Raw genomic sequence first — 26967 nt, 5'->3', positions numbered from 1 at the left:
GAGTGTGTCTTGTCTCACCCCATACCAAACATAGTGGAGCACTCCCATTGGTTGCCTTTGCATGGTAGCAGCAAGCTAGCGGATGTGATTGGCTGCCTGTTGCTCCCCAACCGTTTGTCTCAATGAACGATCTGACATATTCAAGCCATTCTCATGAAATCGTTCATCTTAACCCCTGTCTAACTATTGTATGAAGCATCACCATTTCGACATTGCACATCAAATGAGACAATTGTTAACCCCACGTAACGCTACTTGATGCACATAATCCTTGTCTAAATCAGAACACGTTCCATGCTATGCCAAACTGTCTATCCATTAAAAAGTCAATTTCTACCATCCCCCTCTGACGTAACAACACATGCAGCACACGTTTATACATATATATATTTTTGAAACATGTTTCATTCTTAATCGGGAATTCACTTTGGAACTGGTGACGTTCCGTCGTTATCTCTTACAGTGCCACTGGTGACACAGTTGCTTCCGGATTCGTCCAGTCATGTCATTCCAATCACATCATTTAAAGAAATTACTTCTTTTTTTCACACAATAAAGTTGAGTCTCGGCAAGAGCGACAACACAAATCATGGGGACCGAAGTTCGGAATCTTTGAAGGATGAATGTGAATGAGGAAAACAGCCACATCAGTGGTTCCATGGTGTAATGGTTAGCACTCTGGACTTTGATTTCAGTGATCCGAGTTCAAATCTCGGTGGGACCTTGTTAATCTTTTGTCATCTTTAACAAATTTGTGGAAGCGCTCTGATGCAGAAAGAACTTCAATGCATTTGTTGCAGCAGATTGTAATTTGGTGGAGAGGGAACTCAATGGTGGATGTCGTTTGTGTCGATTTTCAGAACGCATTTGATGATGCGCTGTCGCGGTTTCATTTTACCTTTGGTTTCTTTACATGTGGAGCCTCTTTAGTCTTGCTTTGGCATGGTTTTCCGGCAGGAGTTTTGAGAGTTTTTACCATTGATGGTTTAATCAAGAATGGAGTCGGATTCCGAAAGGCTCAGATGGCTTTTCTTCCACGCCAAATTGGAAACCCCGACGTGATTCAAATGCACGGACAAGGCGCTGCAAGCACTCAACCAGTCATCGGGAAATACCAACCAGACATTCTCTTTTCAGATGCTCAGCCAATTTCATCGGTGGCAACGGTTTTGATCAAGCTGTTGCCTTTCTGGCCGAATGGCCCGCATCTGTGATTTGAACCAGTCAAATCCCAATTCGACACACAACAGAACTCCCAAGTTCAAAGCATTCATTGTTGGCTCATTGTCACCAGAGTTTGCGATGGATGTGAGATATTTTACTCCTACCTCCAACCAATGCTCCGTAAACGACTTTGAAGGCCACTCTCATAAAGCGTGCAACTCCCTCTGAGCACTGCTGCTTTCAAAAACTGCTCAAAGCCGAGCATGTCAGAGATCGAAGACCCACACAACCACTGTGTCACATGCAGCAGCGTCTCTCTCAGCGCCAAGCCACCATCGTCCAGTCGCTCGATCATGAGTGGTTCTTGCATCCTTTTACCAAGACACGTTTGCATAATACTTGCAGCTAACACAGAGCTGTCACCAGAGTGAGAGAGTTTTCATCTTTCCTTCACGAAAAGCCCACTCTGTCTGTTCTTTCACTTTCTCCCTCTCGAGTGTGTCTTGTCTCACCCCAACCCAAACATATTGGAGCACACCCATTGGTTGCCCTTGCATGGTCAAAGCAAGCTAGCGGACGTGATTGGCTACCTGTTTCTCCCCAACCGTTTGTCTCAATGAACGGACTGATATATTCAAGCCATTCTCATGAAATCGTTCACCTTAACCCCTGTCTAACTATTGTATGAAGCATCACCCTTCGTACAATGCACATCAACTGAGACAATTCTTAACCCCCCGTAACGGTACTTGATGCATAAAATCCTTGTCTAAATCAGAACACGTTCCATGCTATGATAAACTGTCTATCCATTAAAAAGGCAATTTATACCATCCCCCTCTGACGTTACAATACATACAGCACATGAATAGACATATATATTTTTTCAAACATGTTCATTCTCAATCGGGAATTCCCTTTGGAACTGGTGATGTTCCGTCGTTATCTCTTACAGTGCCACTGGTGACACAGTTGCTTCCGGATTCATGGTCATATCATTCCAATCACATCATTTAAAGAAATTACTTCTTTTTTCACACAGTAAAGTCGAGTCTCGTCAAGAGCGACAACACACATCATGGGGACTGAAGTTCAGAATTCTTGAAGGATGAATGTGCATGAGGAAAACGACAGCATCAGTGGTTCCATGGTGTAATGGTCAGCACTCTGGACTCTGAATCCAGTGATCCGCGTTCAAGTCTCAGTGGGATTTTGTTAATCTTTTGTCATCTTTAACAAATTTATGGAAGCGCTCTGAAGCAGAAAGAACTTCAATACATTTGTTGCAGCAGATTATAATTTGGTCGAGGAGGGAACTCTTTGGTGGATGTCGTTTTTGTTGATTTTCAGAACGCATTTGTTGACGCGCTGTCACGTTATCATTTTACCTTTGGTTACTTAACATGTGAAGCCTCTTTAGTCTTGCTTTGGCATGGTTTCCCGGCAGGAGTTTTGAGAGTTTTTACAATTGATGGTTTAATAAAGAATGGATTCGGAATCCGAAAGGCTCAGATGTCTTTTCTTCCATGCCAAATTGGAAACCCCGACGTGATTCAAATGCACGGACAAGGCGCTGCAAGCACGCAACCAGTCACCGGGAAATACCAACCAGACATTCTCTTTTCAGATGCTCAGCCAATTTCATCGGTGACAACGGTTTTGATCAAGCTGTTGCCTTTCTGGCCGAATGTCCCGCAGCTGTGATTTGAACAAGTCAAATCCCAATTCGACACCCAACAGAACTCTCAAGTTCAAAGCATTCATTGTTGGCTCCTTGTCACCAGAGTATGCGATGGATGTGAGATATTTTACTCCTACCTCCAACCAATGCTCTGTAAACGACTTTTAAGGCCACTCTCATAAAGCGTGCAACTCCCTCTTAGCACTGCTGCTTTCAACAACTCCTCAAAGCCGAGCATTTCAGAGATCGAAGACCCACACAACCACTGTGTCATATGCAGCAGCGTCTCTCTCAGCGCCAATCCACCATCGTCCAGTCACTCAATCATGAGTTGTTCTTGCATCCTTTTACCAAGACACGTTTGCATAATACTTTCAGCCACCACAGAGCTGTCACCAGAGTGAGAGAGTTTTCATCTTTCCTTCACGAAAATCCCACTCTGTCTGTTCTTTCACTTTCTGCCTCTCGAGTGTGTCTTGTCTCACCCCAAACCAAACATATTGGAGCACTCCCATTGGTTGCCCTTGCATGGCAACAGCAAGCTCGCGGACGTGATTGGCGACCTGTTGCTCTGCAACCGTTTGTCTCACTGATATATTCTGATATATTCTGTGACATTGGTGTGATGGTCAAACTCGAGGTCAAACTTCTAAAATCATCAATTTTAGTCTTAATTTTAGTCATCAATCATCAATTTAGTCACAACGGTCTGATATATTCAAGCCATTTTCATGAAATCGTTCACCTTAGCCCCTGTCTAACTATTGTATGAAGCATCACCCTTCCCACAATGCACATCAAATGAGACAATTCTTAACCCCACGTAACGCTACTTGATGCACAAAATCCTTGTCTAAATCAGAACACGTTCCACGCTATGATAAACTGTCTATCCATTAAAAAAGAAATTTCTACCATCCCCCTCTGACGTTACAATACGTACAGCGCACATGTATACATGTATTCTTTTTCAAACATGTTTAATTCTCAATCGGGAATTCACTTTGGAACTGGTGACGTTCCGTCGTTATCTCTTACAGTGCCACTGGTGACACAGTTGCTTCCGGATTCATACAGTCATATCATTCCAATCACATCATTTAAAGAAATTACTTCTTTTTTCACACAATAAAGTCGAGTCTCGGCAAGAGCGACAACACAAATCATGGGGGCTGAAGATCGGAATCTTTGAAGGATAAATGTGCATGAGGAAAACAGCAGCATCAGTTGTTCCATGGTGTAATGGATCGGACTCTGGATTCTGAATCCAGTGATCCACGTTCAAGTCTCGGTGGGACCTTGTTAATCTTTTGTCATCTTTAACAAATTTATGGAAGCGCTCTGAAGGAGAAAGAACTTCAATACATTTGTTGCAGCAGATTATAATTTGTTGGAGGAGGGAACTCTATGGTGGATGTCGTTTTTGTTGATTTTCAGAACGCATTTGACGACGCGCTGTCACGGTATCATTTTACCTTTGGTTTCTTAACATGTGAAACCTCTTTAGTCTTGCTTTGGCATGGTTTCCCGGCAGGAGTTTTGAGAGTTTTTACCATTGATGGTTTAATAAAGAATGGAATCGGCTGCCGAAAGGCTCAGATGTCTTTTCTTCCATGCCAAATTGGAAACCCCGACGTGATTCAAATGCACAGACAAGGTGCTGCAAGCACGCCATCAGTCACTGGGAACTATCAACCAGACATTCACTTCCCGGACACTCAGCCAATTTCATCGGTGGCAGCAGTTTCAATCAAACTGCCACAATTCTGGCCGAATGTCCGGCAGCTGTGATTTACACAAGTCAAATCCCAATTCGACACCTAAAACAGAACTACCAAGTTCACAAAATTCAAATACATTGTTGGCTCCCTGTCACCAGAGTATGCGATGGATGTGAGATATTTTACTCCAACCTCCAAGCAATGCTCTGTAACCGACTTTGAAGGCCGCACTCATAAAGTGTACAACTCCCTCTGAGCACAGCTGCTTTCAACAACTCCTCAAAGCCGAGAATTTCAGAGATCGCAGACCCACACAACCACTGTGTCATATGCAGCAGCGTCTCTCTCAGCGCCAAGCCACCATCGTCCAGTCGCTCGATCATGAGTTGTTCTTGCATCCTTTTACCAAGACACGTTTGCATAATACTTGCAGCCAACACAGAGCTGTCACCAGAGTGAGAGAGTTTTCATCTTTCCTTCACGAAAATCCCACTCTGTCTGTTCTTTCACTTTCTCCCTCTCGAGTGTGTCTTGTCTCACCCCATACCAAACATATTGGAGCACTCCCATTGGTTGCCCTTGCATGGCAACAGCAAGCTCGCAGACGTGATTGGCTACCTGTTGCTCTGCAACCGTTTGTCTCAATGAACGGTCAAGCCATTCTCATGAAATCGTTCACCTTAACCCCTGTCTAACTATTGTATGAAGCATGACCCTTCATACAATGCACATCAAATGAGACAATTCTTAACCCCCCGTAACGGTACTTGATGCACAAAATCCTTGTCTAAATCAGAACACGTTCCATGCTATGATAAACTGTCTAACCATTAAAAAGGCAATTTCTACCATCCCCCTCTGACGTTACAATACGTACAGCACATGTATATACATATATATTTTTTCAAACATGTTTCATTCTCAATCGGGAATTCACTTTGGAACTGGTGACGTTCTGTCGTTATCTCTTACAGTGCCACTGGTGACACAGTTGCTTCCGGATTCATACAGTCATATCATTCCAATCACATCATTTAAAGAAATTACTTCTTTTTTCACACAATAAAGTCGAGTCTCGGCAAGAGCGACAACACATATCATGGGGACTGAAGATCGGCATCTTTGAAGGATGAATGTGCATGAGGAAAACAACAACATCAGTGGTTCCATGGTGTGATGGTTAGCACTCTGGACTTTGATTCCAGTGATCCGAGTTAAAATGTCAGTGGGACCCTTGCTAATCTTAAAAAAATTCATGGGAGTGCCGTGAAGCAGAAATATCTTCAATACATTTGTTGCAGCAGTTTCTAATTTGTTGGATGAGGGAACTGCATGGTGGATGTCGTTTTTGTCGATTTTCAGAATGCATTTGATGACGCGCTGTCACGGTATCATTTTACCTTTGGTTTCTCAACATGTGAAACCTCTTCAGTCTTGCTTTGGCATTGTTTCCTGGCAGGGCTTTTGAGGGTTTTTACCATTGAGGTTTATTAAAGAATGGAAATCGGAATCTGAAAGGCTCAGATATCTTTTCTTCCACGCCAAATTGGAAACCCCGACGTGATTCAAATGCACGGACAAGGCGCTGCAAACACGCAACCAGTCACCGGGAAATACCAACCAGACATTCTCTTTTCAGATGCTCAGCCAATTTCATTGGTGGCAACGGTTTTGATCAAGCTCTTGCCATTCTGGCCGAATGTCCCGCAGCTGTGATTTGAACAAGTCAAATCCCAATTCGACACCCAACAGAACTCCCAAGTTCAAAGCATTCATTGTTGGCTCCTTGTCACCAGAATATGCGATGGATGTGACATATTTTACTCCAACCTCCAACCAATGCCATGCAAACGACTTTGAAGGCCACGCTCATAAAGCGTACAACTCCCTCTGAGCACTGCTGCTTTCAACAACTCCTCAAAGCCGAGCATTTCAGAGATGGAAGACCCACACAGCCACTGTGTCATATGCAGCAGCGTCTCTCTCAGCGCCAATCCACCATCGTCCAGTCGCTCGATCACGAGTTGCTCTTGCATCCCTTTACCAAGACACGTTTGCATAATACTTGCAGCGAACACACAGCTGTCACCAGAGTGAGAGAGTTTTCATCTTTCCTTCACGAAAATCCCACTCTGTCTGTTCTTTCACTTTCTCCCTCTCGAGTGTGTCTTGTCTCACCCCATACCAAACATAGTGGAGCACTCCCATTGGTTGCCTTTGCATGGTAGCAGCAAGCTAGCGGATGTGATTGGCTGCCTGTTGCTCCCCAACCGTTTGTCTCAATGAACGATCTGACATATTCAATCCATTCTCATGAAATCGTTCATCTTAACCCCTGTCTAACTATTGTATGAAGCATCACCATTTCGACATTGCACATCAAATGAGACAATTGTTAACCCCACGTAACGCTACTTGATGCACATAATCCTTGTCTAAATCAGAACACGTTCCATGCTATGCCAAACTGTCTATCCATTAAAAAGTCAATTTCTACCATCCCCCTCTGACGTAACAACACATGCAGCACACGTTTATACATATATATATTTTTGAAACATGTTTCATTCTTAATCGGGAATTCACTTTGGAACTGGTGACGTTCCGTCGTTATCTCTTACAGTGCCACTGGTGACACAGTTGCTTCCGGATTCGTCCAGTCATGTCATTCCAATCACATCATTTAAAGAAATTACTTCTTTTTTTCACACAATAAAGTTGAGTCTCGGCAAGAGCGACAACACAAATCATGGGGACCGAAGTTCGGAATCTTTGAAGGATGAATGTGAATGAGGAAAACAGCCACATCAGTGGTTCCATGGTGTAATGGTTAGCACTCTGGACTTTGATTTCAGTGATCCGAGTTCAAATCTCGGTGGGACCTTGTTAATCTTTTGTCATCTTTAACAAATTTGTGGAAGCGCTCTGATGCAGAAAGAACTTCAATGCATTTGTTGCAGCAGATTGTAATTTGGTGGAGAGGGAACTCAATGGTGGATGTCGTTTGTGTCGATTTTCAGAACGCATTTGATGATGCGCTGTCGCGGTTTCATTTTACCTTTGGTTTCTTTACATGTGGAGCCTCTTTCGTCTTGCTTTGGCATGGTTTTCCGGCAGGAGTTTTGAGAGTTTTTACCATTGATGGTTTAATCAAGAATGGAGTCGGATTCCGAAAGGCTCAGATGGCTTTTCTTCCACGCCAAATTGGAAACCCCGACGTGATTCAAATGCACGGACAAGGCGCTGCAAGCACTCAACCAGTCATCGGGAAATACCAACCAGACATTCTCTTTTCAGATGCTCAGCCAATTTCATCGGTGGCAACGGTTTTGATCAAGCTGTTGCCTTTCTGGCCGAATGGCCCGCATCTGTGATTTGAACCAGTCAAATCCCAATTCGACACACAACAGAACTCCCAAGTTCAAAGCATTCATTGTTGGCTCATTGTCACCAGAGTTTGCGATGGATGTGAGATATTTTACTCCTACCTCCAACCAATGCTCCGTAAACGACTTTGAAGGCCACTCTCATAAAGCGTGCAACTCCCTCTGAGCACTGCTGCTTTCAACAACTGCTCAAAGCCGAGCATGTCAGAGATCGAAGACCCACACAACCACTGTGTCACATGCAGCAGCGTCTCTCTCAGCGCCAAGCCACCATCGTCCAGTCGCTCGATCATGAGTGGTTCTTGCATCCTTTTACCAAGACACGTTTGCATAATACTTGCAGCTAACACAGAGCTGTCACCAGAGTGAGAGAGTTTTCATCTTTCCTTCACGAAAAGCCCACTCTGTCTGTTCTTTCACTTTCTCCCTCTCGAGTGTGTCTTGTCTCACCCCAACCCAAACATATTGGAGCACACCCATTGGTTGCCCTTGCATGGTCAAAGCAAGCTAGCGGACGTGATTGGCTACCTGTTTCTCCCCAACCGTTTGTCTCAATGAACGGACTGATATATTCAAGCCATTCTCATGAAATCGTTCACCTTAACCCCTGTCTAACTATTGTATGAAGCATCACCCTTCGTACAATGCACATCAACTGAGACAATTCTTAACCCCCCGTAACGGTACTTGATGCATAAAATCCTTGTCTAAATCAGAACACGTTCCATGCTATGATAAACTGTCTATCCATTAAAAAGGCAATTTATACCATCCCCCTCTGACGTTACAATACATACAGCACATGAATAGACATATATATTTTTTCAAACATGTTCATTCTCAATCGGGAATTCCCTTTGGAACTGGTGATGTTCCGTCGTTATCTCTTACAGTGCCACTGGTGACACAGTTGCTTCCGGATTCATGGTCATATCATTCCAATCACATCATTTAAAGAAATTACTTCTTTTTTCACACAGTAAAGTCGAGTCTCGTCAAGAGCGACAACACACATCATGGGGACTGAAGTTCAGAATTCTTGAAGGATGAATGTGCATGAGGAAAACGACAGCATCAGTGGTTCCATGGTGTAATGGTCAGCACTCTGGACTCTGAATCCAGTGATCCGCGTTCAAGTCTCAGTGGGATTTTGTTAATCTTTTGTCATCTTTAACAAATTTATGGAAGCGCTCTGAAGCAGAAAGAACTTCAATACATTTGTTGCAGCAGATTATAATTTGGTCGAGGAGGGAACTCTTTGGTGGATGTCGTTTTTGTTGATTTTCAGAACGCATTTGTTGACGCGCTGTCACGTTATCATTTTACCTTTGGTTACTTAACATGTGAAGCCTCTTTAGTCTTGCTTTGGCATGGTTTCCCGGCAGGAGTTTTGAGAGTTTTTACAATTGATGGTTTAATAAAGAATGGATTCGGAATCCGAAAGGCTCAGATGTCTTTTCTTCCATGCCAAATTGGAAACCCCGACGTGATTCAAATGCACGGACAAGGCGCTGCAAGCACGCAACCAGTCACCGGGAAATACCAACCAGACATTCTCTTTTCAGATGCTCAGCCAATTTCATCGGTGACAACGGTTTTGATCAAGCTGTTGCCTTTCTGGCCGAATGTCCCGCAGCTGTGATTTGAACAAGTCAAATCCCAATTCGACACCCAACAGAACTCTCAAGTTCAAAGCATTCATTGTTGGCTCCTTGTCACCAGAGTATGCGATGGATGTGAGATATTTTACTCCTACCTCCAACCAATGCTCTGTAAACGACTTTGAAGGCCACTCTCATAAAGCGTGCAACTCCCTCTTAGCACTGCTGCTTTCAACAACTCCTCAAAGCCGAGCATTTCAGAGATCGAAGACCCACACAACCACTGTGTCATATGCAGCAGCGTCTCTCTCAGCGCCAATCCACCATCGTCCAGTCACTCAATCATGAGTTGTTCTTGCATCCTTTTACCAAGACACGTTTGCATAATACTTTCAGCCACCACAGAGCTGTCACCAGAGTGAGAGAGTTTTCATCTTTCCTTCACGAAAATCCCACTCTGTCTGTTCTTTCACTTTCTGCCTCTCGAGTGTGTCTTGTCTCACCCCAAACCAAACATATTGGAGCACTCCCATTGGTTGCCCTTGCATGGCAACAGCAAGCTCGCGGACGTGATTGGCGACCTGTTGCTCTGCAACCGTTTGTCTCACTGATATATTCTGATATATTCTGTGACATTGGTGTGATGGTCAAACTCGAGGTCAAACTTCTAAAATCATCAATTTTAGTCTTAATTTTAGTCATCAATCATCAATTTAGTCACAACGGTCTGATATATTCAAGCCATTTTCATGAAATCGTTCACCTTAGCCCCTGTCTAACTATTGTATGAAGCATCACCCTTCCCACAATGCACATCAAATGAGACAATTCTTAACCCCACGTAACGCTACTTGATGCACAAAATCCTTGTCTAAATCAGAACACGTTCCACGCTATGATAAACTGTCTATCCATTAAAAAAGAAATTTCTACCATCCCCCTCTGACGTTACAATACGTACAGCGCACATGTATACATGTATTCTTTTTCAAACATGTTTAATTCTCAATCGGGAATTCACTTTGGAACTGGTGACGTTCCGTCGTTATCTCTTACAGTGCCACTGGTGACACAGTTGCTTCCGGATTCATACAGTCATATCATTCCAATCACATCATTTAAAGAAATTACTTCTTTTTTCACACAATAAAGTCGAGTCTCGGCAAGAGCGACAACACAAATCATGGGGGCTGAAGATCGGAATCTTTGAAGGATAAATGTGCATGAGGAAAACAGCAGCATCAGTTGTTCCATGGTGTAATGGATCGGACTCTGGATTCTGAATCCAGTGATCCACGTTCAAGTCTCGGTGGGACCTTGTTAATCTTTTGTCATCTTTAACAAATTTATGGAAGCGCTCTGAAGGAGAAAGAACTTCAATACATTTGTTGCAGCAGATTATAATTTGGTGGAGGAGGGAACTCTATGGTGGATGTCGTTTTTGTTGATTTTCAGAACGCATTTGACGACGCGCTGTCACGGTATCATTTTACCTTTGGTTTCTTAACATGTGAAACCTCTTTAGTCTTGCTTTGGCATGGTTTCCCGGCAGGAGTTTTGAGAGTTTTTACCATTGATGGTTTAATAAAGAATGGAATCGGCTGCCGAAAGGCTCAGATGTCTTTTCTTCCATGCCAAATTGGAAACCCCGACGTGATTCAAATGCACAGACAAGGTGCTGCAAGCACGCCATCAGTCACTGGGAACTATCAACCAGACATTCACTTCCCGGACACTCAGCCAATTTCATCGGTGGCAGCAGTTTCAATCAAACTGCCACAATTCTGGCCGAATGTCCGGCAGCTGTGATTTACACAAGTCAAATCCCAATTCGACACCTAAAACAGAACTACCAAGTTCACAAAATTCAAATACATTGTTGGCTCCCTGTCACCAGAGTATGCGATGGATGTGAGATATTTTACTCCAACCTCCAAGCAATGCCCTGTAACCGACTTTGAAGGCCGCACTCATAAAGTGTACAACTCCCTCTGAGCACAGCTGCTTTCAACAACTCCTCAAAGCCGAGAATTTCAGAGATCGCAGACCCACACAACCACTGTGTCATATGCAGCAGCGTCTCTCTCAGCGCCAAGCCACCATCGTCCAGTCGCTCGATCATGAGTTGTTCTTGCATCCTTTTACCAAGACACGTTTGCATAATACTTGCAGCCAACACAGAGCTGTCACCAGAGTGAGAGAGTTTTCATCTTTCCTTCACGAAAATCCCACTCTGTCTGTTCTTTCACTTTCTCCCTCTCGAGTGTGTCTTGTCTCACCCCATACCAAACATATTGGAGCACTCCCATTGGTTGCCCTTGCATGGCAACAGCAAGCTCGCAGACGTGATTGGCTACCTGTTGCTCTGCAACCGTTTGTCTCAATGAACGGTCAAGCCATTCTCATGAAATCGTTCACCTTAACCCCTGTCTAACTATTGTATGAAGCATGACCCTTCATACAATGCACATCAAATGAGACAATTCTTAACCCCCCGTAACGGTACTTGATGCACAAAATCCTTGTCTAAATCAGAACACGTTCCATGCTATGATAAACTGTCTAACCATTAAAAAGGCAATTTCTACCATCCCCCTCTGACGTTACAATACGTACAGCACATGTATATACATATATATTTTTTCAAACATGTTTCATTCTCAATCGGGAATTCACTTTGGAACTGGTGACGTTCTGTCGTTATCTCTTACAGTGCCACTGGTGACACAGTTGCTTCCGGATTCATACAGTCATATCATTCCAATCACATCATTTAAAGAAATTACTTCTTTTTTCACACAATAAAGTCGAGTCTCGGCAAGAGCGACAACACAAATCATGGGGGCTGAAGATCGGAATCTTTGAAGGATGAATGTGAATGAGGAAAACAACAACATCAGTGGTTCCATGGTGTAATGGTTAGCACTCTGGACTCTGAATCCAGTGATCCGAGTTCAATTCTCGGTGGGACCTTGTTACTCTTTTGTCATCTTTAACAAATTTATGGAAGCGCTCGAAAGCAGAAAGAACTTCAATACATTTGTTGCAGCAGATTCTAATTTGGTGGAGGAGTGAAGTCTGTGGTGGATGTCGTTTTTGTCGATTTTCAGAACGCATTTGATGACGCGCTGTCACGGTATCATTTTACCTTTGGTTTCTTAACATGTGAAGCCTCTTTAGTCTTGCTTTGGCATGGCTTCCTGGCAGGGGTTTTGAGAGTTTTTAACATTGAGGTTTAATAAAGAATGGAATCGGCATCTGAAAGGCTCAGATATCTTTTCTTCCACACCAAATTGGAAAACCCCGACGTGATTCAAATGCACGGACAAGGCGCTGCAATCACGCAACCAGTCACCGGGAAATACCAACCAGACATTCTCTTTTCAGATGCTCAGCCAATTTCATCGGTGGCAACGGTTTTGATCAAGCTGTTGCCTTTCTGGCCGAATGTCCCGCAGCTGTGATTTGAACAAGTCAAATCCCAATTTGACACCCAACAGAACTCCCAAGTTTAAAGCATTCATTGTTGGCAGCTTGTCTGCAATAGATGTGAGATATTTTACTCCTACCTCCAACCAATGCTCTGTAAACGACTTTGAAGGCCGCGCTCATAAAGTGCGCAACTCCCTCTGAGCACTGCTGCTTTCAACAACTACTCAAAGCCGAGCATTTCAGAGATGGAAGACCCACACAGCCACTGTGTCATATGCAGCAGCGTCTCTCTCAGCGCCAAGCCACCATCGTCCAGTCGCTCGATCATGAGTTGATCTTGCATCCCTTTACCAAGACACGTTTGCATAATACTTGCAGCGAACACACAGCTGTCACCAGAGTGAGAGAGTTTTCATCTTTCCTTCACGAAAATCCCACTCTGCCTGTTCTTTCACTTTCTCCCTCTCGAGTGTGTCTTGTCTCACCCCATACCAAACATAGTGGAGCACTCCCATTGGTTGCCCTTGCATGGCAACAGCAAGCTCGCAGACGTGATTGGCTACCTGTTGCTCTGCAACCGTTTGTCTCAATGAACAGTCTGATATATTCAAGCCATTCTCATGAAATCTTTCACCTTAGCCCCTGTCTAACTATTGTATGAAGCATCTCCCTCCCTACAATGCACATCAAATGAGACAATTCTTAACCCCACGTAACGCTACTTGATGCACAACATCCTTGTCTAAATCAGAACACATTCCACGCTATGCTAAACTGTCCATCCATAAAAAAGGCAATTTCTACCATCCCCCTCTGACATAACAATACATACAGTACACGTATATACATATATTCTTTTTCAAACATGTTTCATTCTCAATCGGGAATTCACTTTGGAACTGGTGACGTTCCGTCGTTATCTCTTACAGTGCCACTGGTGACACAGTTGTTTCCAGATTCATGCAGTCATATCATTCCAATCACATCATTTAAAGAAATTACTTCTTTTTTTCCACACAATAAAGTCGAGTCTCAGCAAGAGCGACAACACATATCATGGAGACTGAAGATCGGAATCTTTGAAGGATGAATGTGAATGAGGAAAACAGTAACATCAGTGGTTCCATGGTGTAATGGTTAGCACTCTGGACTTCGATTCCAGTGATCCGAGTTTAAATCTTGGTGGGATCTTGTTGATCTTTTGTCATCTTTAACAAATTTGTGGAAGCGCTCTGATGCAGAAAGAACTTCAATGCATTTGTTGCAGCAGATTGTAATTTGGTGGAGGAGGGAACTCGATGGTGGATGTCGTTTGTGTCGATTTTCAGAACGCATTTGATGACGCGCTGTCACGGTATCATTTTACCTTTGGTTTCTTAACATGTGAAACCTCTTTAGTCTTGCTTTGGCATGGTTTCCCGGCAGGAGTTTTGAGAGTTTTTACCATTGATGGTTTAATAAAGAATGGAATCGGATGCCGAAAGGCTCAGATGTCTTTTCTTCCATGCCAAATTGGAAACCCCGACGTGATTCAAATGCACAGACAAGGTGCTGCAAGCACGCCATCAGTCACTGGGAACTATCAACCAGACATTCTCTTCCCGGACACTCAGCCAATTTCATCGGTGGCAGCAGTTTCAATCAAACTGCCACCATTCTGGCCGAATGTCCGGCAGCTGTGATTTACACAAGTCAAATCCCAATTCGACACCTAAAACAGAACTACCAAGTTCACAAAATTCAAATACATTGTTGGCTCCCTGTAACCAGAGTATGCGATGGATGTGAGATATTTTACTCCAACCTCCAAGCAATGCTCTGTAACCGACTTTGAAGGCCGCACTCATAAAGTGTACAACTCCCTCTGAGCACAGCTGCTTTCAACAACTCCTCAAAGCCGAGAATTTCAGAGATCGCAGACCCACACAACCACTGTGTCATATGCAGCAGCGTCTCTCTCAGCGCCAAGCCACCATCATCCAGTCGCTCGATCATGAGTTGTTCTTGCATCCTTTTACCAAGACAAGTTTGCATAATACTTGCAGCCAACACAGAGCTGTTAACAGAGTGAGAGAGTTTTCATCTTTCCTTCACGAAAATCCCACTCTGTCTGTTCTTTCACTTTCTCCCTCTCGAGTGTGTCTTGTCTCACCCCATACCAAACATATTGGAGCACTCCCATTGGTTGCCCTTGCATGGTCAAAGCAAGCTAGCGGACTTGATTGGCTACCTGTTTCTCCCCAACCGTTTGTCTCAATGAACGGACTGATATATTCGAGCCATTCTCATGAAATCGTTCACCTTAACCCCTGTCTAACTATTGTATGAAGCATGACCCTTCATACAATGCACATCAAATGAGACAATTCTTAACCCCCCGTAACGGTACTTGATGCACAAAATCCTTGTCTAAATCAGAACACGTTCCATGCTATGATAAACTGTCTAACCATTAAAAAGGCAATTTCTACCATCCCCCTCTGACGTTACAATACGCACAGCACATGTATATACATATATATTTTTTCAAACATGTTTCATTCTCAATCGGGAATTCCCTTTGGAACTGGTGATGTTCCGTCGTTATCTCTTACAGTGCCACTGGTGACACAGTTGCTTCCGGATTCATGGTCATATTATTCCAATCACATCATTTAAAGAAATTACTTCTTTTTTCACACAGTAAAGTCAAGTCTCGTCAAGAGCGACAACACACATCATGGGGACTGAAGTTCGGAATTCTTGAAGGATGAATGTGCATGAGGAAAACGACAGCATCAGTGGTTCCATGGTGTAATGGTCAGCACTCTGGACTTTGAATCCAGTGATCCGAGTTCAAGTCTCGGTGGGACCTTGTTAATCTTTTGTCATCTTTAACAAATTTGTGGAAGCGCTCTGAAGCAGAAAGAACTTCAATGCATTTGTTGCAGCAGATTGTAATTTGGTGGAGGAGGGAACTCGATGGTGGATGTCGTTTGTGTCGATTTTCAGAACGCATTTGATGATGCGCTGTCGCGGTTTCATTTTACGTTTGGTTTCTTAACATGTGGAGCCGCTTTAGTCTTGCTTTGGCATGGTTTTCCGGCAGGAGTTTTGAGAGTTTTTACCATTGATGGTTTAATCAAGAATGGATTTGGAATCTGAAAGGCTCAGATGGCTTTTCTTCCACGCCAAATTGGAAACCCCGACGTGATTCAAATGCACGGACAAGGCGCTGCAAGCACTCAACCAGTCATCCGGAAATACCAACCAGACATTCTCTTTTCAGATGCTCAGCCAATTTCATCGGTGGCAACGGTTTTGATCAAGCTGTTGCCTTTCTGGCCGAATGTCCCGCAGCTGTGATTTGAACAAGTCAAATCCCAATTTGACACCCAACAGAACTCCCAAGTTTAAAGCATTCATTGTTGGCTCCTTGTCACCAGAGTATGCGATGGATGTGAGATATTTTACTCCAACCTCCAAGCAATGCTCTGTAACCGACTTTGAAGGCCGCACTCATAAAGCGTACAACTCCCTCTGAGCACTGCTGCTTTCAACAACTCCTCAAAGCCGAGAATTTCAGAGATCGCAGACCCACACAACCACTGTGTCATATGCAGCAGCGTCTCTCTCAGCGCCAAGCCACCATCTTCCAGTTACTCAATCATGAGTTGTTCTTGCATCCTTTTACCAAGACACGTTTGCATAATACTTGCAGCCAACACAGAGCTGTCACCAGAGTGAGAGAGTTTTCATCTTTCCTTCACGAAAATCCCACTCTGTCTGTTCTTTCACTTTCTCCCTCTCGAGTGTGTCTTGTCTCACCCCATACCAAACATATTGGAGCACTCCCATTGGTTGCCCTTGCATGGTCAAAGCAAGCTAGCGGACTTGATTGGCTACCTGTTTCTCCCCAACCGTTTGTCTCAATGAACGGACTGATATATTCGAGCCATTCTCATGAAATCGTTCACCTTAACCCCTGTCTAACTATTGTATGAAGCATGACCCTTCATACAATGCACATCAAATGAGACAATTCTTAACCCCCCGTAACGGTACTTGATGCACAAAATCCTTGTCTAAATCAGAACACGTTCCATGCTATGATAAACTGTCTAACCATTAAAAAGGCAATTTCTACCATCCCCCTCTGATGTAACAATACATACAGCACACGTGTATACATGTATTCTTTTTCAAACATGTTTCATTCTCAATCGGGAATTCACTTTGGAACTGGTGACGTTCCGTCGTTATCTCTTACAGTGCCACTGGTGACACAGTTGCTTCCGGATTCATACAGTCATATCATTCCAATCACATCATTTAAAGAAATTACTTCTTTTTTCACACAATAAAGTCGAGTCTCTGCAAGAGCGACAACACAAATCATGGGGGCTGAAGATCGGAATCTTTCAAGGATGAATGTGCATGAGGAAAACCACAACATCAGTGGTTCCATGGTGTAATGGTTAGCACTCTGGACTCTGAATCCAGTGATCCGAGTCCAATTCTCGGTGGGACCTTGTTACTCTTTTGTCATCTTTAACAAATTTATGGAAGTGCTCGAAAGCAGAAAGAACTTCAATACATTTGTTGCAGCAGATTCTAATTTGGTGGATGAGTGTAGTCTGTGGTGGATGTCGTTTTTGTCGATTTTCAGAACGCATTTGATGATGCGCTGTCACGGTATCATTTTACCTTTGGTTTCTTAACATGTGAAGCCTCTTCAGTCTTGCTTTGGCATGGCTTCCTGGCAGGGGTTTTGAGAGTTTTTAACATTGAGGTTTAATAAAGAATGGATTCGGAATCTGAAAGGCTCAGATATCTTTTCTTCCACACCAAATTGGAAACCCCGACGTGATTCAAATGCACGGACAAGGCGCTGCAAGCACTCAACCAGTCACCGGGAAATACCAACCAGACATTCTCTTTTCAGATGCTCAGCCAATTTCATCGGTGGCAACGGTTTTGATCAAGCTGTTGCCTTTCTGGCCGAATGTCCCGCAGCTGTGATTTGAACAAGTCAAATCCCAATTTGACACCCAACAGAACTCCCAAGTTTAAAGCATTCATTGTTGGCTCCTTGTCACCAGAGTATGCAATGGATGTGAGATATTTTACTCCTACCTCCAACCAATGCTCTGTAAACGACTTTGAAGGCCACTCTCATAAAGCATGCAACTCCCTCTGAGCACTGCTGCTTTCAACAACTGCTCAAAGCCGAGCATTTCAGAGATCAAAGAACCACACAACCACTGTGTCATATGCAGCAGCGTCTCTCTCAGCGCCAAGCCACCATCGTCCAGTCGCTCGATCATGAGTGGGTCTTGCATCCTTTTACCAAGACACGCTTGCATAATACTTGCAGCTAACACAGAGCTGTCACCAGAGTGAGAGAGTTTTCATCTTTCCTTCACGAAAATCCCACTCTGTCTGTTCTTTCACTTTCTCCCTCTCGAGTGTGTCTTGTCTCACCCCAAACCAAACATATTGGAGCACTCCCATTGGTTGCCCTTGCATGGCAACAGCAAGCTCGCGGACGTGATTGGCGACCTGTTGCTCTGCAACCGTTTGTCTCACTGATATATTCTGATATATTCTGTGACATTGGTGTGATGGTCAAACTCGAGGTCAAACTTCTAAAATCATCAATTTTAGTCTTAATTTTAGTCATCAATCATCAATTTAGTCACAACGGTCTGATATATTCAAGCCATTTTCATGAAATCGTTCACCTTAGCCCCTGTCTAACTATTGTATGAAGCATCACCCTTCCCACAATGCACATCAAATGAGACAATTCTTAACCCCACGTAACGCTACTTGATGCACAAAATCCTTGTCTAAATCAGAACACGTTCCACGCTATGATAAACTGTCTATCCATTAAAAAAGAAATTTCTACCATCCCCCTCTGACGTTACAATACGTACAGCGCACATGTATACATGTATTCTTTTTCAAACATGTTTAATTCTCAATCGGGAATTCACTTTGGAACTGGTGACGTTCCGTCGTTATCTCTTACAGTGCCACTGGTGACACAGTTGCTTCCGGATTCATACAGTCATATCATTCCAATCACATCATTTAAAGAAATTACTTCTTTTTTCACACAATAAAGTCGAGTCTCGGCAAGAGCGACAACACAAATCATGGGAGCTGAAGATCGGAATCTTTGAAGGATGAATGTGCATGAGGAAAACAGCAGCATCAGTTGTTCCATGGTGTAATGGTTCGGACTCTGGATTCTGAATCCAGTGATCCACGTTCAAGTCTCGGTGGGACCTTGTTAATCTTTTGTCATCTTTAAAAAATTTATGGAAGCGCTCTGAAGGAGAAAGAACTTCAATACATTTGTTGCAGCAGATTATAATTTGGTGGAGGAGGGAACTCTATGGTGGATGTCGTTTTTGTTGATTTTCAGAACGCATTTGATGACGCGCTGTCACGGTATCATTTTACCTTTGGTTTCTTAACATGTGAAACCTCTTTAGTCTTGCTTTGGCATGGTTTCCCGGCAGGAGTTTTGAGAGTTTTTACCATTGATGGTTTAATAAAGAATGGAATCGGATGCCGAAAGGCTCAGATGTCTTTTCTTCCATGCCAAATTGGAAACCCCGACGTGATTCAAATGCACAGACAAGGTGCTGCAAGCACGCCATCAGTCACTGGGAACTATCAACCAGACATTCTCTTCCCGGACACTCAGCCAATTTCATCGGTGGCAGCAGTTTCAATCAAACTGCCACCATTCTGGCCGAATGTCCGGCAGCTGTGATTTACACAAGTCAAATCCCAATTCGACACCTAAAACAGAACTACCAAGTTCACAAAATTCAAATACATTGTTGGCTCCCTGTCACCAGAGTATGCGATGGATGTGAGATATTTTACTCCAACCTCCAAGCAATGCTCTGTAACCGACTTTGAAGGCCGCACTCATAAAGTGTACAACTCCCTCTGAGCACAGCTGCTTTCAACAACTCCTCAAAGCCGAGAATTTCAGAGATCGCAGACCCACACAACCACTGTGTCATATGCAGCAGCGTCTCTCTCAGCGCCAAGCCACCATCGTCCAGTCGCTCGATCATGAGTTGTTCTTGCATCCTTTTACCAAGACACGTTTGCATAATACTTGCAGCCAACACAGAGCTGTTAACAGAGTGAGAGAGTTTTCATCTTTCCTTCACGAAAATCCCACTCTGTCTGTTCTTTCACTTTCTCCCTCTCGAGTGTGTCTTGTCTCACCCCATACCAAACATATTGGAGCACTCCCATTGGTTGCCCTTGCATGGTCAAAGCAAGCTAGCGGACTTGATTGGCTACCTGTTTCTCCCCAACCGTTTGTCTCAATGAACGGACTGATATATTCGAGCCATTCTCATGAAATCGTTCACCTTAACCCCTGTCTAACTATTGTATGAAGCATGACCCTTCATACAATGCACATCAAATGAGACAATTCTTAACCCCCCGTAACGGTACTTGATGCACAAAATCCTTGTCTAAATCAGAACACGTTCCATGCTATGATAAACTGTCTAACCATTAAAAAGGCAATTTCTACCATCCCCCTCTGACGTTACAATACGTACAGCACATGTATATACATATATATTTTTTCAAACATGTTTCATTCTCAATCGGGAATTCCCTTTGGAACTGGTGATGTTCCGTCGTTATCTCTTACAGTGCCACTGGTGACACAGTTGCTTCCGGATTCATGGTCATATTATTCCAATCACATCATTTAAAGAAATTACTTCTTTTTTCACACAGTAAAGTCAAGTCTCGTCAAGAGCGACAACACACATCATGGGGACTGAAGTTCGGAATTCTTGAAGGATGAATGTGCATGAGGAAAACGACAGCATCAGTGGTTCCATGGTGTAATGGTCAGCACTCTGGACTTTGAATCCAGTGATCCGAGTTCAAGTCTCGGTGGGACGTTGTTAATCTTTTGTCATCTTTAACAAATTTGTGGAAGCGCTCTGAAGCAGAAAGAACTTCAATGCATTTGTTGCAGCAGATTGTAATTTGGTGGAGGAGGGAACTCGATGGTGGATGTCGTTTGTGTCGATTTTCAGAACGCATTTGATGATGCGCTGTCGCGGTTTCATTTTACGTTTGGTTTCTTAACATGTGGAGCCGCTTTAGTCTTGCTTTGGCATGGTTTTCCGGCAGGAGTTTTGAGAGTTTTTACCATTGATGGTTTAATCAAGAATGGATTTGGAATCTGAAAGGCTCAGATGGCTTTTCTTCCACGCCAAATTGGAAACCCCGACGTGATTCAAATGCACGGACAAGGCGCTGCAAGCACTCAACCAGTCATCCGGAAATACCAACCAGACATTCTCTTTTCAGATGCTCAGCCAATTTCATCGGTGGCAACGGTTTTGATCAAGCTGTTGCCTTTCTGGCCGAATGTCCCGCAGCTGTGATTTGAACAAGTCAAATCACATTTTGACACCCAACAGAACTCCCAAGTTTAAAGCATTCATTGTTGGCTCCTTGTCACCAGAGTATGCGATGGATGTGAGATATTTTACTCCAACCTCCAAGCAATGCTCTGTAACCGACTTTGAAGGCCGCACTCATAAAGCGTACAACTCCCTCTGAGCACAGCTGCTTTCAACAACTCCTCAAAGCCGAGAATTTCAGAGATCGCAGACCCACACAACCACTGTGTCATATGCAGCAGCGTCTCTCTCAGCGCCAAGCCACCATCTTCCAGTTACTCAATCATGAGTTGTTCTTGCATCCTTTTACCAAGACACGTTTGCATAATACTTGCAGCCAACACAGAGCTGTCACCAGAGTGAGAGAGTTTTCATCTTTCCTTCACGAAAATCCCACTCTGTCTGTTCTTTCACTTTCTCCCTCTCGAGTGTGTCTTGTCTCACCCCATACCAAACATATTGGAGCACTCCCATTGGTTGCCCTTGCATGGTCAAAGCAAGCTAGCGGACTTGATTGGCTACCTGTTTCTCCCCAACCGTTTGTCTCAATGAACGGACTGATATATTCGAGCCATTCTCATGAAATCGTTCACCTTAACCCCTGTCTAACTATTGTATGAAGCATGACCCTTCATACAATGCACATCAAATGAGACAATTCTTAACCCCCCGTAACGGTACTTGATGCACAAAATCCTTGTCTAAATCAGAACACGTTCCATGCTATGATAAACTGTCTAACCATTAAAAAGGCAATTTCTACCATCCCCCTCTGATGTAACAATACATACAGCACACGTGTATACATGTATTCTTTTTCAAACATGTTTCATTCTCAATCGGGAATTCACTTTGGAACTGGTGACGTTCCGTCGTTATCTCTTACAGTGCCACTGGTGACACAGTTGCTTCCGGATTCATACAGTCATATCATTCCAATCACATCATTTAAAGAAATTACTTCTTTTTTCACACAATAAAGTCGAGTCTCTGCAAGAGCGACAACACAAATCATGGGGGCTGAAGATCGGAATCTTTCAAGGATGAATGTGCATGAGGAAAACCACAACATCAGTGGTTCCATGGTGTAATGGTTAGCACTCTGGACTCTGAATCCAGTGATCCGAGTCCAATTCTCGGTGGGACCTTGTTACTCTTTTGTCATCTTTAACAAATTTATGGAAGTGCTCGAAAGCAGAAAGAACTTCAATACATTTGTTGCAGCAGATTCTAATTTGGTGGATGAGTGTAGTATGTGGTGGATGTCGTTTTTGTCGATTTTCAGAACGCATTTGATGATGCGCTGTCACGGTATCATTTTACCTTTGGTTTCTTAACATGTGAAGCCTCTTCAGTCTTGCTTTGGCATGGCTTCCTGGCAGGGGTTTTGAGAGTTTTTAACATTGAGGTTTAATAAAGAATGGATTCGGAATCTGAAAGGCTCAGATATCTTTTCTTCCACACCAAATTGGAAACCCCGACGTGATTCAAATGCACGGACAAGGCGCTGCAAGCACTCAACCAGTCACCGGGAAATACCAACCAGACATTCTCTTTTCAGATGCTCAGCCAATTTCATCGGTGGCAACGGTTTTGATCAAGCTGTTGCCTTTCTGGCCGAATGTCCCGCAGCTGTGATTTGAACAAGTCAAATCCCAATTTGACACCCAACAGAACTCCCAAGTTTAAAGCATTCATTGTTGGCTCCTTGTCACCAGAGTATGCAATGGATGTGAGATATTTTACTCCTACCTCCAACCAATGCTCTGTAAACGACTTTGAAGGCCGCGCTCATAAAGCGCGCAACTCCCTCTGAGCACTGCTGCTTTCAACAACTCCTCAAAGCCGAGCATTTCAGAGATGGAAGACCCACACAGCCACTGTGTCATATGCAGCAGCGTCTCTCTCAGCGCCAAGCCACCATCGTCCAGTCGCTCGATCATGAGTTGCTCTTGCATCCCTTTACCAAGACACGTTTGCATAATACTTGCAGCCAACACACAGCTGTCACCAGAGTGAGAGAGTTTTCATCTTTCCTTCACGAAAATCCCACTCTGTCTGTTCTTTCACTTTCTCCCTCTCGAGTGTGTCTTGTCTCACCCCATACCAAACATAGTGGAGCACTCCCATTGGTTGCCCTTGCATGGCAACAGCAAGCTCGCGGACGTGATTGGCTACCTGTTGCTCTGCAACCGTTTGTCTCAATGAACGGTCTGATATATTCAAGCCATTCTCATGAAATCTTTCACCTTAGCCCCTGTCTAACTATTGTATGAAGCATCTCCCTCCCTACAATGCACATCAAATGAGACAATTCTTAACCCCACGTAACGCTACTTGATGCACAAAATCCTTGTCTAAATCAGAACACATTCCACGCTATGCTAAACTGTCCATCCATAAAAAAGGCAATTTCTACCATCCCCCTCTGACATAACAATACATACAGTACACGTATATACATATATTCTTTTTCAAACATATTTCATTCTCAATCGGGAATTCACTTTGGAACTGGTGACGTTCTGTCGTTATCTCTTACAGTGCCACTGGTGACACAGTTGCTTCCGGATTCATGCAGTCCTATGATTCCAATCACATTATTTAAAGAAATTACTTCTTTTTTTCCACACAATAAAGTCGAGTCTCAGCAAGAGCGACAACACATATCATGGAGACTGAAGATCGGAATCTTTGAAGGATGAATGTGCATGAGGAAAACAGCAGCATCAGTTGTTCCATGGTGTAATGGTTAGCACTCTGGACTTTGATTCCAGTGATCCGAGTTTAAATCTTGGTGGGACCTTGTTAATCTTTTGTCATCTTTAACAAATTTGTGGAAGCGCTCTGATGCAGAAAGAACTTCAATGCATTTGTTGCAGCAGATTGCAATTTGGTGGAGGAGGGAACTCGATGGTGGATGTCGTTTGTGTCGATTTTCAGAACGCATTTGATGATGCGCTGTCGCGGTTTCATTTTACCTTTGGTTTCTTAACATGTGGAGCCTCTTTCGTCTTGCTTTGGCATGGTTTTCCGGCAGGAGTTTTGAGAGTTTTTACCATTGATGGTTTAATAAAGAATGGAATCGGATGCCGAAAGGCTCAGATGTCTTTTCTTCCATGCCAAATTGGAAACCCCGACGTGATTCAAATGCACGGACAAGGTGCTGCAAGCACGCCATCAGTCACTGGGAACTATCAACCAGACATTCTCTTCCCGTACACTCAGCCAATTTCATCGGTGGCAGCAGTTTCAATCAAACTGCCACCATTCTGGCCGAATGTCCGGCAGCTGTGATTTACACAAGTCAAATCCCAATTCGACACCTAAACCAGAACTACCAAGTTCACAAAATTCAAATACATTGTTGGCTCCCTGTAACCAGAGTATGCGATGGATGTGAGATATTTTACTCCAACCTCCAAGCAATACTCTTTAACCGACTTTGAAGGCCGCACTCATAAAGTGTACAACTCCCTCTGAGCACAGCTGCTTTCAACAACTCCTCAAAGCCGAGAATTTCAGAGATCGCAGACCCACACAACCACTGTGTCATATGCAGCAGCGTCTCTCTCAGCGCCAAGCCACCATCGTCCAGTCGCTCGATCATGAGTTGTTCTTGCATCCTCTTACCAAGACACGTTTGCATAATACTTGCAGCCAACACAGAGCTGTCACCAGAGTGAGAGAGCTTCATCTTTCCTTCACGAAAATCCCACTCTGTCTGTTCTTTCACTTTCTCCCTCTCGAGTGTGTCTTGTCTCACCCCATACCAAACATATTGGAGCACTCCCATTGGTTGCCCTTGCATGGCAACAGCAAGCTCGCAGACGTGATTGGCTACCTGTTGCTCTGCAACCGTTTGTCTCAATGAACGGTCAAGCCATTCTCATGAAATCGTTCACCTTAACCCCTGTCTAACTATTGTATGAAGCATGACCCTTCATACAATGCACATCAAATGAGACAATTCTTAACCCCCCGTAACGGTACTTGATGCACAAAATCCTTGTCTAAATCAGAACACGTTCCATGCTATGATAAACTGTCTAACCATTAAAAAGGCAATTTCTACCATCCCCCTCTGACGTTACAATACGTACAGCACATGTATATACATATATATTTTTTCAAACATGTTTCATTCTCAATCGGGAATTCCCTTTGGAACTGGTGATGTTCCGTCGTTATCTCTTACAGTGCCACTGGTGACACAGTTGCTTCCGGATTCATGGTCATATCATTCCAATCACATCATTTAAAGAAATTACTTCTTTTTTCACACAGTAAAGTCGAGTCTCGTCAAGAGCGACAACACACATCATGGGGACTGAAGTTCGGAATTCTTGAAGGATGAATGTGCATGAGGAAAACGACAGCATCAGTGGTTCCATGGTGTAATGGTCAGCACTCTGGACTCTGAATCCAGTGATCCGAGTTCAAGTCTCGGTGGGACCTTGTTAATCTTTTGTCATCTTTAACAAATTTATGGAAGCGCTCTGAAGCAGAAAGAACTTCAATACATTTGTTGCAGCAGATTATAATTTGGTGGAGGAGGGAACTCTATGGTGGATGTCGTTTTTGTTGATTTTCAGAATGCATTTGATGACGCGGTGTCACGGTATCATTTTACCTTTGGTTTCTTAACATGTGAAACCTCTTCAGTCTTGCTTTGGCATGGTTTCCCGGCAGGGGTTTTGAGAGTTTTTGCCATTGAGGTTTAATAAAGAATGGAATCGGAATCTGAAAGGCTCAGATGTCTTTTCTTCCACGCCAAATTGGAAACCCCGACGTTATTCAAATGCACGGACAAGGCGCTGCAAGCACGCAACCAGTCACTGGAAAATACCAACCAGACATTCTCTTTTCAGATGCTCAGCCAATTTCATCGGTGGCAACGGTTTTGATCAAGCTGTTGCCATTCTGGCCGAATGTCCCGCAGCTGTGATTTGAACAAGTCAAATCCCAATTCGACACCCAACAGAACTCCCAAGTTCAAAGCATTCTTTGTTGGCTCCTTGTCACCAGAGTATGCGATGGATGTGAGATATTTTACTCCTACCTCCAACCAATGCTCTGTAAACGACTTTGAAGGCCACGCTCGTAAGGTGTGCAACTCCCTCTGAGCACTGCTGCTTTCAACAACTCCTCAAAGCCGAGCATTTCAGAGATCGAAGACCCACACAACCACTGTGTCATGTGCAGCAGCGTCTCTCTCAGCACCAAGCCACCATCGTCCAGTCGCTCGATCATGAGTTGTTCTTGCATCCTTTTACCAATACACGTTTGCATAATACTTGCAGCTAACACAGAGCTGTCACCAGAGTGAGAGTGTTTTCATCTTTCCTTCACGAAAATCCCACTCTTTCTGTTCTTTCACTTTCTCCCTCTCGAGTGTGTCTTGTCTCACACCAAACAAACATATTGGAGCACTCCCATTGGTTGCCCTTGCATGGTAACAGCAAGCTAGCACACGTGATTGGCTACTTGTTGCTCCCCAACCGTTTGTCTCAATGAACGGTCTGATAAATT

At 43.7% G+C, this 26967-nt stretch overlaps 9 non-coding genes across 9 annotated transcripts; all 9 read left to right on the top strand.

Annotated features, from left to right (window-relative positions):
• Positions 1-652: 652 nt before the first annotated feature.
• Positions 653-724, top strand: TRNAQ-UUG (transfer RNA glutamine (anticodon UUG)). Its single transcript has one exon. It is a non-coding gene; the product is annotated as a tRNA-Gln (tRNA).
• A 6654-nt stretch (positions 725-7378) lies between these two features.
• Positions 7379-7450, top strand: TRNAQ-UUG (transfer RNA glutamine (anticodon UUG)). Its single transcript has one exon. It is a non-coding gene; the product is annotated as a tRNA-Gln (tRNA).
• A 5004-nt stretch (positions 7451-12454) lies between these two features.
• Positions 12455-12526, top strand: TRNAQ-CUG (transfer RNA glutamine (anticodon CUG)). The gene has a single exon. It is a non-coding gene; the product is annotated as a tRNA-Gln (tRNA).
• A 1578-nt stretch (positions 12527-14104) lies between these two features.
• Positions 14105-14176, top strand: TRNAR-UCG (transfer RNA arginine (anticodon UCG)). Its single transcript has one exon. It is a non-coding gene; the product is annotated as a tRNA-Arg (tRNA).
• Positions 14177-15767: 1591 nt separating this feature from the next.
• On the top strand, positions 15768-15839 carry TRNAQ-CUG (transfer RNA glutamine (anticodon CUG)). Its single transcript has one exon. It is a non-coding gene; the product is annotated as a tRNA-Gln (tRNA).
• Positions 15840-17424: 1585 nt separating this feature from the next.
• Positions 17425-17496, top strand: TRNAQ-UUG (transfer RNA glutamine (anticodon UUG)). Its single transcript has one exon. It is a non-coding gene; the product is annotated as a tRNA-Gln (tRNA).
• A 3358-nt stretch (positions 17497-20854) lies between these two features.
• Positions 20855-20926, top strand: TRNAQ-CUG (transfer RNA glutamine (anticodon CUG)). Its single transcript has one exon. It is a non-coding gene; the product is annotated as a tRNA-Gln (tRNA).
• Positions 20927-22511: 1585 nt separating this feature from the next.
• On the top strand, positions 22512-22583 carry TRNAQ-CUG (transfer RNA glutamine (anticodon CUG)). Its single transcript has one exon. It is a non-coding gene; the product is annotated as a tRNA-Gln (tRNA).
• Positions 22584-25821: 3238 nt separating this feature from the next.
• On the top strand, positions 25822-25893 carry TRNAQ-CUG (transfer RNA glutamine (anticodon CUG)). Its single transcript has one exon. It is a non-coding gene; the product is annotated as a tRNA-Gln (tRNA).
• Positions 25894-26967: the final 1074 nt, after the last annotated feature.

This window comes from Myxine glutinosa, chromosome 7, assembly GCF_964187855.1.
Source record: "Myxine glutinosa chromosome 7, kmMyxGlut1.1, whole genome shotgun sequence".
In the NCBI taxonomy this organism is placed as follows: Eukaryota; Metazoa; Chordata; class Myxini; order Myxiniformes; family Myxinidae; genus Myxine; species Myxine glutinosa.
Note: the sequence above shows the minus strand (reverse complement) of the source record. Positions and strands in the feature narration are given on the sequence as shown.